At 38.7% G+C, this 9,804-nt stretch overlaps 1 long non-coding RNA gene across 1 annotated transcript; it reads right to left on the minus strand.

Moving 5' to 3' along the window:
- Window positions 1-219: 219 nt before the first annotated feature.
- On the minus strand, window positions 220-5,322 carry LOC129626208 (uncharacterized). Its single transcript, XR_008701827.1, has 3 exons — window positions 4,887-5,322; window positions 771-901; window positions 220-666 (listed from the first exon to the last, which is right to left on the minus strand). It is a non-coding gene; the product is annotated as an uncharacterized LOC129626208 (long non-coding RNA).
- Window positions 5,323-9,804: the final 4,482 nt, after the last annotated feature.

Raw genomic sequence — 9,804 nt, forward strand, 5'->3', positions numbered from 1 at the left:
ATATTGTCACCATGCTTATTTAACTTATATGCAGAGTACATCATGAGAAATGCTGGGCTGGAAGAAGCACAAGCTGGAATCAAGATTGCCAGGAGAAATATCAATAACCTCAGATATGCAGATGACACCACCCTTATGGCAGAAAGTGAAGAGGAACTAAAAAACCTCTTGATGAAAGTGAAAGAGGAGAGTGAAAAAGTTGGCTTAAAGCTCAACATTCAGAAAACGGAGATCATGGCATCTGGTCCCATCACTTCATGGGAAATAGATGGGGAAACAGTGAAAACAGTGGTTGATTTTATTTTCTGGGCTCCAAAGTCACTGCAGATGGTGACTGCAGCCATGAAATTAAAAGATGCTTGCTCCTTGGAAGGAAAGTTATGACCAAACTAGACAGCATATTAAAAAGCAGAGACATTACTTTGCCAACAAAGGTCCATCTAGTCAAGGCTATGGTTTTCCAGTGGTCATGTATGGATGTGAGAGTTGGACTATAAAGAAAGTTGAGTGCTGAAGAACTGATGTTTTTGAACTGTGGTGTTGGAGAAGACTCTTGAGAGTCCCTTGGACTGCAAGGAGATCCAACCAGCCCATCCTAAAGGAGTCATTCCTGGGTGTTCATTGGTAGGACTGATGTTGAAGCTGAAACTCCAATACTTTGGCCACCTGATTGGAAGAGATGACTCATTTGAAAAGACCCTGATGCTGGGAAAGATTGAGGTCAGGAGGAGAAGGGGATAACAGAGGATGAGATGGATGGATGGCATTACCGACTCAATGGACATAGGTTCAGGTGGACTCCAGGAGTTGGTGTTAGACAGGGAGTCTTGGCGTGCTGCAGTCCATGGGGTTGCGAAGAGTTGGACACAATTGAGCAACTGAAGTGAACTGAACTCTGTTGCTAAATTTTAAACAAAAAAGAAGGAAAAACAATATGGATTTATCATCAGTGAAGAAAAAAATATTCATAATTCATAATGATATATATAATCTTTCTAATTATGATAACATTATATGGCCACATAGTAAACAAAATTATGACCAAGCAAAGGGATTTGAGAGCTCAAGTGAACAGTCTATGAGTAAACAAGGCAATCAAGGAAACCAGATAAGAGGGAAATAAAAGAAAATCTGGATATTATTGGAATGACTTATTTATATCAGGCATTATCAGCCAACTTCGATTACCTTTTTCGATTTAGTCCAGGTTGAAACTGAGGTTATTGAGACTCAGTTCAGTTCAATTCAGTCGCTCAGTCCTGTCTGACTCTGCGATCCCATTGACTGTAGCACACCAGGCTTCCCTGTCCATCACCAACTCCCGGAGCTTGCTCAAATGCATGTCCATCGAGTCGGTAATGCCATCCAACCATGTCATCCTCTGTCATCCCCTTCTCCTTCTGTCTTCAATCTTTCCCAAAATCAGGGACTGATTGAGACTCAATCATGCAATCTATGTGGACCGGGACGATTGTCATCTGATACCTGAAATCTGTGAATTCTAATAATGACTCCCTCCTCCTCATGTTTTTTTAGAAGAAACAGAATAAAACTCAGATCCCTAACTGCCAGGAAGTAACCAACAGTTGCTGAAGCAAAACAGTGTTGTCTAGATTTAGATGATTAATTGCAGTGCACAAATCATATTTTGGGCCTGTCATGTTATACCTCAAAGCACTGTGTTTGCTTAATGTGTTAGAGGCTCCATGCTACCCTTTAGGTAGCTCAATTAATACATCACTAACTTAGAAACCTTTCAATCCAGATGGATAGGAAATTAACATGTTACTAAGTGAATTACATCCATGGTTTAGGAGAGAGGGGAAAAAAAAAGAAAACACAACAGTAACAATTCCAAAACAGTGATTTGAAAGAGTTATATATTGATTTCTGTTGTTAAAGTGGATTTCAATGTACAAAATGCTAACTCAACAAAAATCAATAACTCCTTTCACTTCCCAGTGTGCTTTTAAAAACATCATTCAGTTTTATTCAAAAGGGGGATGTTTAATTCAGGACACATTCCTAATAGTTGCTGCCTTAGTTTAGAATACACAATACAATACAAGGTGGCAGAATAAAGAGGGAGGGATTCTGACTAATGGTGATGTTTGTGCATTCTGAGATCTATTTATTAGACTTACTCTGATAGGGAAGGATAAAGTTAACATTACTAAAAACTAACATTTTCATTAAGTCCCAAGGTCCAAGCTATGTGATGATAGTATTAACACTTCATATGATATAAATGTGTCAATTTTAGCTTCAATTTTGTGGGGGAAGCAAGAATATATTTCAGACAAAGGATTTTCTTTATTACTTGGCCATTAAAAGACCAGATGATTCAAAAGCTCCTATCTCACTAGAAGCTTTACTTATATTATGAGACAGCTTAAGACTCTACCTGGTTCTGGTCTCATGTGTTGCAGAAACATGTCCATCATAGTATAGGAACTCATAAGTTACCATAGAGCTAAATTTAAAAGGTCTTTTTGTTTTCTCTCTAAAAGTCCTTCTCCTTAACCAAAAGCATTAATCCAAATAGAAAGACGAAAGAAAGAATTAATTTCTCAGTCATGTCTGATTCTTTGTGACCCTACGTACTGTAGCCCACTGGGCTCCTCTGTCCATGGAATTCTCCAGGCAAGAAGACGAGTAGGTTGCCATTTCCTACTCCAGGGGATCTTTCCAACCCAGGGTTCAAACCTCAGTCTCCTGCATTGCAAGCAGATTCTTTACCATCTGACCCACAAGGGAAGCTATGTTTGCTAATTGAGAAGTTCTCTAATGTCACCCATAATTGTGTTTATGCATTATTAGAAATAGTTACTTTTATAATATATCTGAAATGTCAGTTAGTACTAAATATGAAAAATAATTTCATATTTATTTTCAGTAGTGAAGAAATACAATACGCTCTCACTTTTCTTAAATTGTTACAATTTCACAAATATAAAGACACCAATTTTTTTTTTCCTGCCAACTCTGATACCTTTTCTTAAAGAATTTTAAAGGACAGTCTAATCACTCCTACAGGAAATGTGTTTTATTTTTATCTACTCTACAATTTAAAAATTCTTTCAATTTTTCTCTTGCAAGGAAAGTTTAATGAGGCATATTTGCTTGTTTCCATGGTATTTCAAAGGAGGATTCCTAGCTGAAGGCAACAAGATGTATACAAAAAAAAAAAAAAAGGAATAAATAACAGCCCTTGCAATAAGAGAGAAACTCTCCATTTCAAATAAATTCCATAGGATAGTAGTTATTCATTTACTATCTGTAAAATACCATGAGTCGTTTTGAATGTTGAAGACAGGTTTTCCTGGAAAAAAAAAAGGTAACAAAATTCATTATGTAACACAATCTGTCACTACAAAATCCAAAAATACCCTATCTTAGACATGGATCAAAATTCAGTTCTCTATAAAACTATTGTATGTATTAAAAAAAAACAAGGATAAAGTCCACTTACATTGTCTTGATTTGGTAAGTGACATCCTGAGACTTTTCTGTGTTACAGAAATAGCCAGTGACTTGTTCTGTTAGCTTTGAATTCCAACACTCACAAATCTAATCATAGGAGGTTGATTCTCCTAGCAGCAATCAGCAAAGGAGCAGGTTGGGCTGTTCAGGGTCTCTGTCATCTCCAAAGTATATAGATTTGTGTTTTTCTTTTTAATTTGTGTTATAGGTATTTGCATTGGAGAAGGAAATGGCAACCCACTCCAGTGTTCTTGCCTGGAGAATCCCAGGGATGGGGGAGCCTGGTGGGCTGCTGTCTATGGGGTTGCACAGAGTCGGACACAACTGAAGTGACTTAGCAGCAGCAGCAGCATAGGTATTTTGATAAGGTCTGTAGTTAAAAATACAAATCAATTTATTGGAAGATTTCTGTAACTCATGCAAGCATATTACAATACCACATTTATATCTTGTGATGATAAATACTATTCCATTAGTATCTTCCACCTCTCTTTTACATATTTCAAATGGAGTGGGTGAGAGGTCACATGTAAGGAGGAGAGCAGGTTTTGAACTCACAAGTGTCTAATAATATAATTCCTATTTTAGCCTCTCTGAAAAAGGAATACCACGCATGAGAAATGTAATGTTGTTGGAGGCACTTAAGTACATTGCCAATAGATAAAATGTCAACAAAACAAAAAAGAGTACATTAACAAAAAATGTCGATTTTATAAGGCAATGTGTTCTATTAGAAAGGACCATGAATTGAAGTGGGAAGGAGCTGATCTCTAATCCTAAGTTTGCTGTTAAGTAGAAATACAAAGTCTTGAGCCTCCGTTTCCTTGATTGTAAAATGGTGGTGGATTAGATGATGTCTAAAATACTTTCAATTCAGGCTAGTATAATTTTATTTGGGAAGGTAGTATTTGGTAGGTATTATCTCTCTGGTTTTTAGTAGCTGTGAGCTCAAATTTAGAAAGGAAAAAAGAGCCACAGAAAGAGATTAAACACAGATGGCACTATCCTATCTTGGTCTTTTCCTTGTGTGCAATCAGAAGACCACAAAGTCAAAAATCAAGGAGCACAGGGCTGGCGGCCAACCACTCAAACCTTTTCTGTTGTGAAGAATCATGTGGCCGCTGCAAAATGAATCAGGGCATCAGAGCAGCCAGACTCACTCAAGATAATGGGACAAGTCAGGGTGTTAGAGAAAACCAAACAGATAGTAATTAATGTGGCAAAATCAAGTTCCATCCAGGAAGTATTGAGTAGGGGGAAAGACACTCCAGTGTAGAACTGGGCTTGACCCCAAATGCAAGTACAAGTGGGGATATACAGCAAAGAGACAGAGTGAGGGGATCAGTGGATGGGAAATTCCTAAGAGGGGGCCTCAAAGGCAGGGGAAGCCTTGCTGAACTGACCCAACAGGTTTCTTGCTGAAGGCACATCAGGGTGATCAGATATCATCTGGGATACGTTTGATCACGAAACTGTTGACTGGAAAAAAACAAAGCAACATGAGGGGCAAAATGAGAACTCTAGTCCAGCAGATAGCGCTTCAGATGGTTCTGTGAAACTGCTCCAAAGAGGTGGGGAGAAGATCAGTATAAATGTGATTTTCGTGAAGGGGGAGCACATGTAATCAAGCACATATTGTTTCAAAAGGTTTCTGTTAGTGTTGTGAAGGTTACTGCTCGTCACAAGAAGCAGACATCACCATAAAGGATTTTAGCGATTTTCTAGATTTGAGGAGATGCAAGAATTGGGCTCATAAAATCTTCTCCTGAAAACAAATAACAGAAGATCTGTTCTGCCAGCTTTGTTTTCTTCCCCCCTCCCCCTCCCCAGAACACAGAGTGCCTTATTCTGCTCTCCACGCTGAACTCTTTTCAAGGGGTGTTGATTGTCAGCAGCTGCTGAGGCTCATAATTTAATCCTTGTAGAAGTAGATGGCAAGTGCTGCTGTGTAGATGGCATAACAAAGGTGAGTAGATGTCAAGTGTAGGGAATTTTCCCTAAAGTAACTTAATAGGATTCTTGCTATAACTGAGATTTGCAGGCTTGGCAAGGATGGGGGCTAAGGTCAAGGCCTCCGGGTGAAAAGGTTCAGTGTAAATTGACTAACGCTTGGTCCAGGAGAAAATCCTTTTCAGGGACAAGCAATGCACACAGAGGACCCAAGGAGCCTGAGAATCTCTCAGGTCAGACGCCCCAGTGAGGGAACTTCCAACTTCAGATCGAAATTGCTTTAAGAATTAAAAATAAACAAAAAACGTAAGCAAATATGTGGGTCTATTACAAGTTACACCTGGGACTTCCCTACAGTCCAGTAGCTAGATTTCACATTCCCAGTACAGGGTTGGAGAACTAAGATCCTGCATGCCGCACCACATGGCCACAAAAATAATAAAGTAAATAAATGAATAAGTAAAAATTAAAAAAAAAAAAGAGTTACATACAGCAAACCTAGCCTGTGCTTTCTGTTTTTTCCTTTTATTCCTAGCAGAAAAAAACAAACCATTGGTGGTCTTTGCAGCTCTGTTGATCACTCACATTTAAACAAATGTCCTCATTAAAAATTCAGATCCCTGAAGCTCTCTGCAGAGAAGACACTGGTCTTCTCTGCCCATTTGAATATTTAATATAGTTTAAAATACAAAGGCTAAGATTTCCTTGGTTAGTTGAAATGTTCTGAGGTGAAAAAGAGGAAAAAGTTATTCAAGTAAAGTGTTAAATATTCTCCAATATCTAGAGCTAGCAACTTCTCGGCATGGGTTGAGCTGAATTTCAAAACCATTGTCATTCCTGAGACAACCTGTAGTTTTAAATGACTAGGCTGTCAGCCTTTTAGCTCTCCACATTTCCCTTTTCTGCTTTAGTGAATAGTAACAATTACATTGCAAACAGCATGTTATTTCCAACTGTTTTTTTGACAGAAATCTTTGTGTTACAAATATTGAAAACTTGAGTTAGTTTGCATGATTCATTTTTTATGTAAATCATAAGGGTGGGGACTTTTTTTTAAGGCTTCCATAAATTTGGTCTTTTAAATAATATTGACTTATTTTTCACATGAAAAAATACATAGAATACACATTAAAAAATAAACAGAATAGCTCAGAAGGGGTTGTATAGATTTGAAAATAATTTTTAACACTCAATTTTTAGATTCATTATTGTTGTTCAGTTGCTAAGCTGTGTCTGACTCTGTGACCCCATGGACTGCAGCATGCCAGACTTCCCTGTTCTTCACTATTTCCTAGAGTTTGCTCAAACTCATGACCATTGTACCAATCATGTCAGATAACCATCTCACACAACAAACTGTGGAAAATTCTTAAAGAGACGGGAATACCAGTCCACCTGAGCTGTCTCCTGAGAAATCTGTATGCAGTTCAAGAACCAACAGTTAGAACTGGACATGGAACAACAGACTGGTTCCAGATCAGGAAAGGAGTATGTCAAGGCTGCGTATTGTCACCCTGCTTATTTAACTTATATGTAGAGTACATCATGAGAAATGCTGGACTGGATGAAGCACAAGCTGGAATTAAGATTGCCTGGAGAAATATCAATAACCTCAGTTATGCAGATGACACCACACTTCTTCAAAGAAGAACTAAAGAGCCTCTTGATGAAAGTGAAAGAGGGAGTGAAAAAGTTGGTTTAAAACCCAACATTCAGAAAACTAAGATCATGGCGTCTGGTCCCATCACTTCATGGCAAATAGATGGGGAAACAATGGAAACAGTGAGAGACTTTATTTTGGGGGGCTCCAAAATCACTGCAGATGGTGACAGCAGCCGTGAAATTAAGACACTTGCTCCTTGGAAGAAAAGTTATGACCAACCTGCTGCTGCTGCTGCTGCTAAGTCACTTCAATCAACCAAACTAGACGGCATATTACTTTGCCAACAAAGGTCTGTCTAGTCAAAGCTTTGGTTTTTCCAGTAGTCATGTATGGATGTGAGAGTTGGACTACAAAGAAAGCTGAGCGCTGAAGAATTGATGTGTTTGAACTGTGGTGTTGGAAAAGACTCGTGAGAGTCCCTTGGACTGCAAGGAGATCCAACCAGTCCATCCAAAGCCAAATCAGTCCTGAATATTCATTGGAAGGACTAATTCTGAAGCTGAAACTCCAATACTTTGGCCACCTAATGCGAAGAACTGACTCATATGAAAAGACCCTGATGCTGGGAAAGACTGAAGGCAGGAGGAGAAGGGGACGACAGAGAATGAGATGGTTGAATGGTATCACCGGCTCAATAGACATGAGTTTGAGCAAGCTCTGGCTGTTGGTGATGGACAGAGAAGCCTGGTGTGCTGCAGTCCATGGGGTCATGCAGAGTCAGACAGGACTGAGTGACTGAACTGAACCAACTCATCCTCTGTTGCCCCCTTCTTCTCCTGTCCTCAGTCTTTTCGAGCGTCAGGCTCTTTGCATCAAGTGGCCAAAGTAATTGAGCTTCAGCTTCAGCATCAGTCCTTTCATTAAATATTCAGGGTTGATTTCCTTTAGGATTGATTTACGTTCATAGAGCAAGGCATTTTAATGGTTAGAATTCCCAGACTGAAAGAAGTTGTGCCATTTGGAAAATGGAAACAGGGATATTGTCAACTAAAAAACATAGTCAAAACCTGAAAGTAGAGAGTTATTTAATTTGGTGGGAATGTTTAGGACTCTGAATCTGGGAGACAGCATCTCAGGAGTGCTGAGGAAACTGCTCCAAGGAGACAGGAGGGGAAGTCAGGCTATATATAAGTTTGCAACCAAGGGAGCAGCCAGTCTGAACATGAAAGGTCAGGTATCCAGTTAAGGGATTTAGCATTCTGTGTATGGGAAGATCAAGCCTCGGGGCTCTCTGAATTCGGTTCTTTCACATGCACTGCAGCTATATGGGGCCGACGCTGTTTCCCTGTTCACCTGGTTTCCTGCATCCCCCAGCTCCTCTGCAGTTACCCTGGGGGTTGGCAGCATCAGCTGGCTCACAGCTTTGGGAGCCTACATTCACACATTCACATTTGGAGGCCAGACATCGCTGATGGCTGCCACATTTCTTGTTTATTAATATGGCAGGAGATATTTTCATTTCATAATATTATATAGTCCTTTTTTTCAAACAACTTGTTGCACTTTCCCCACTCTTAAAAGGGATAGATTGATTTGTTTTAGATGTAACTGCCTGAAAATATCATTTCTGAATGAAGACAGAATTTAAGAAAGAATTTTTGTGTTAAAAAGTGCAATAAGCTTGGGGATAGCACTTGATGAGCCATACACTTCAAGATGTTTATCTTTCAAGCTGATTTAAACTTTTAGTAACTACTGTGTCTTTCAAGATCTAAGGAAAAACCAGTAGGATCAAAGCCTATGTTCTGACTTTTTAAACTACTCTTAAATATCTGAAATAAACTTTTCTTAACACAATAGCATAGCTTAGAAATTATCACATCTAGCTTTTGTAGTATATATATAATTATCTCTGGTAATTTATAATTCATGTGTGTGTTTTATGTATTATACATTATACTATATATAATACATATAATAAAAATGTATTAATGCAGAAGATTGGATTGGATGTGTCATAAAATCTTTTCCATCTTTAAAAGTTTGCGGTTTTATTAAATATTTACTGTGCACTAAGTATGTATAAGACATTTATCTTTGTAAAGAGAAATAAGTGGATACAAATGTTTCAGCCCTTGATCAAGAGGGCTTTAATGTTCCCCCAGCTTGACTAAACTTGAGACAAATTCTTTCCTGTCTATAGGCCCCTGACCTTTTTTTTAGAGCATTTCATTTAGAAAACTTATAATTGTAAATTATTTCTCTGTCCTTTTGAGATGTGAATCTTCTCCCAGCCTATTTACTTTTATAGCTGAAAAATGCCTTTCTCAAGGACTTGAGAACCATCTTTTGGAAATGGCATCATCAAAGGAGACCACACTCCTATTTTCCAGTCTCTTTGAGAGGGTAAGAGCCCAATGTTGAAAAGTTACAATTAGCAAACACAGATGCCTAATTCATAGACCAACTTCCCCCCGACCATCTCCAGTATATGCTCGCCACATATGCCAGTGCTTAAAAATCCTCCCACCTTTTATTTTAGTGGATTTGCATTTAAACTCCATCCTTTATTGTCATAGTATTGAATAAGATCTACCTGTTTAATTTTGTCCACTGCAGTTTTTCTTCGGTAACCACTCCAGTACTCTTGCCTAGAAAATCCCATGGACAGAGGAGCCTGGTAGGCTGCAGTCCATGGGGTTGCTAAGGGTCAGACCTGACTGAGCGACTTCACTTTCGCTTTTCACTTTCATGCATTGGAGAAGGAA

This window comes from Bubalus kerabau, chromosome 13 (assembly GCF_029407905.1).
Source record: "Bubalus kerabau isolate K-KA32 ecotype Philippines breed swamp buffalo chromosome 13, PCC_UOA_SB_1v2, whole genome shotgun sequence".
Taxonomy (NCBI): Eukaryota; Metazoa; Chordata; class Mammalia; order Artiodactyla; family Bovidae; genus Bubalus; species Bubalus kerabau.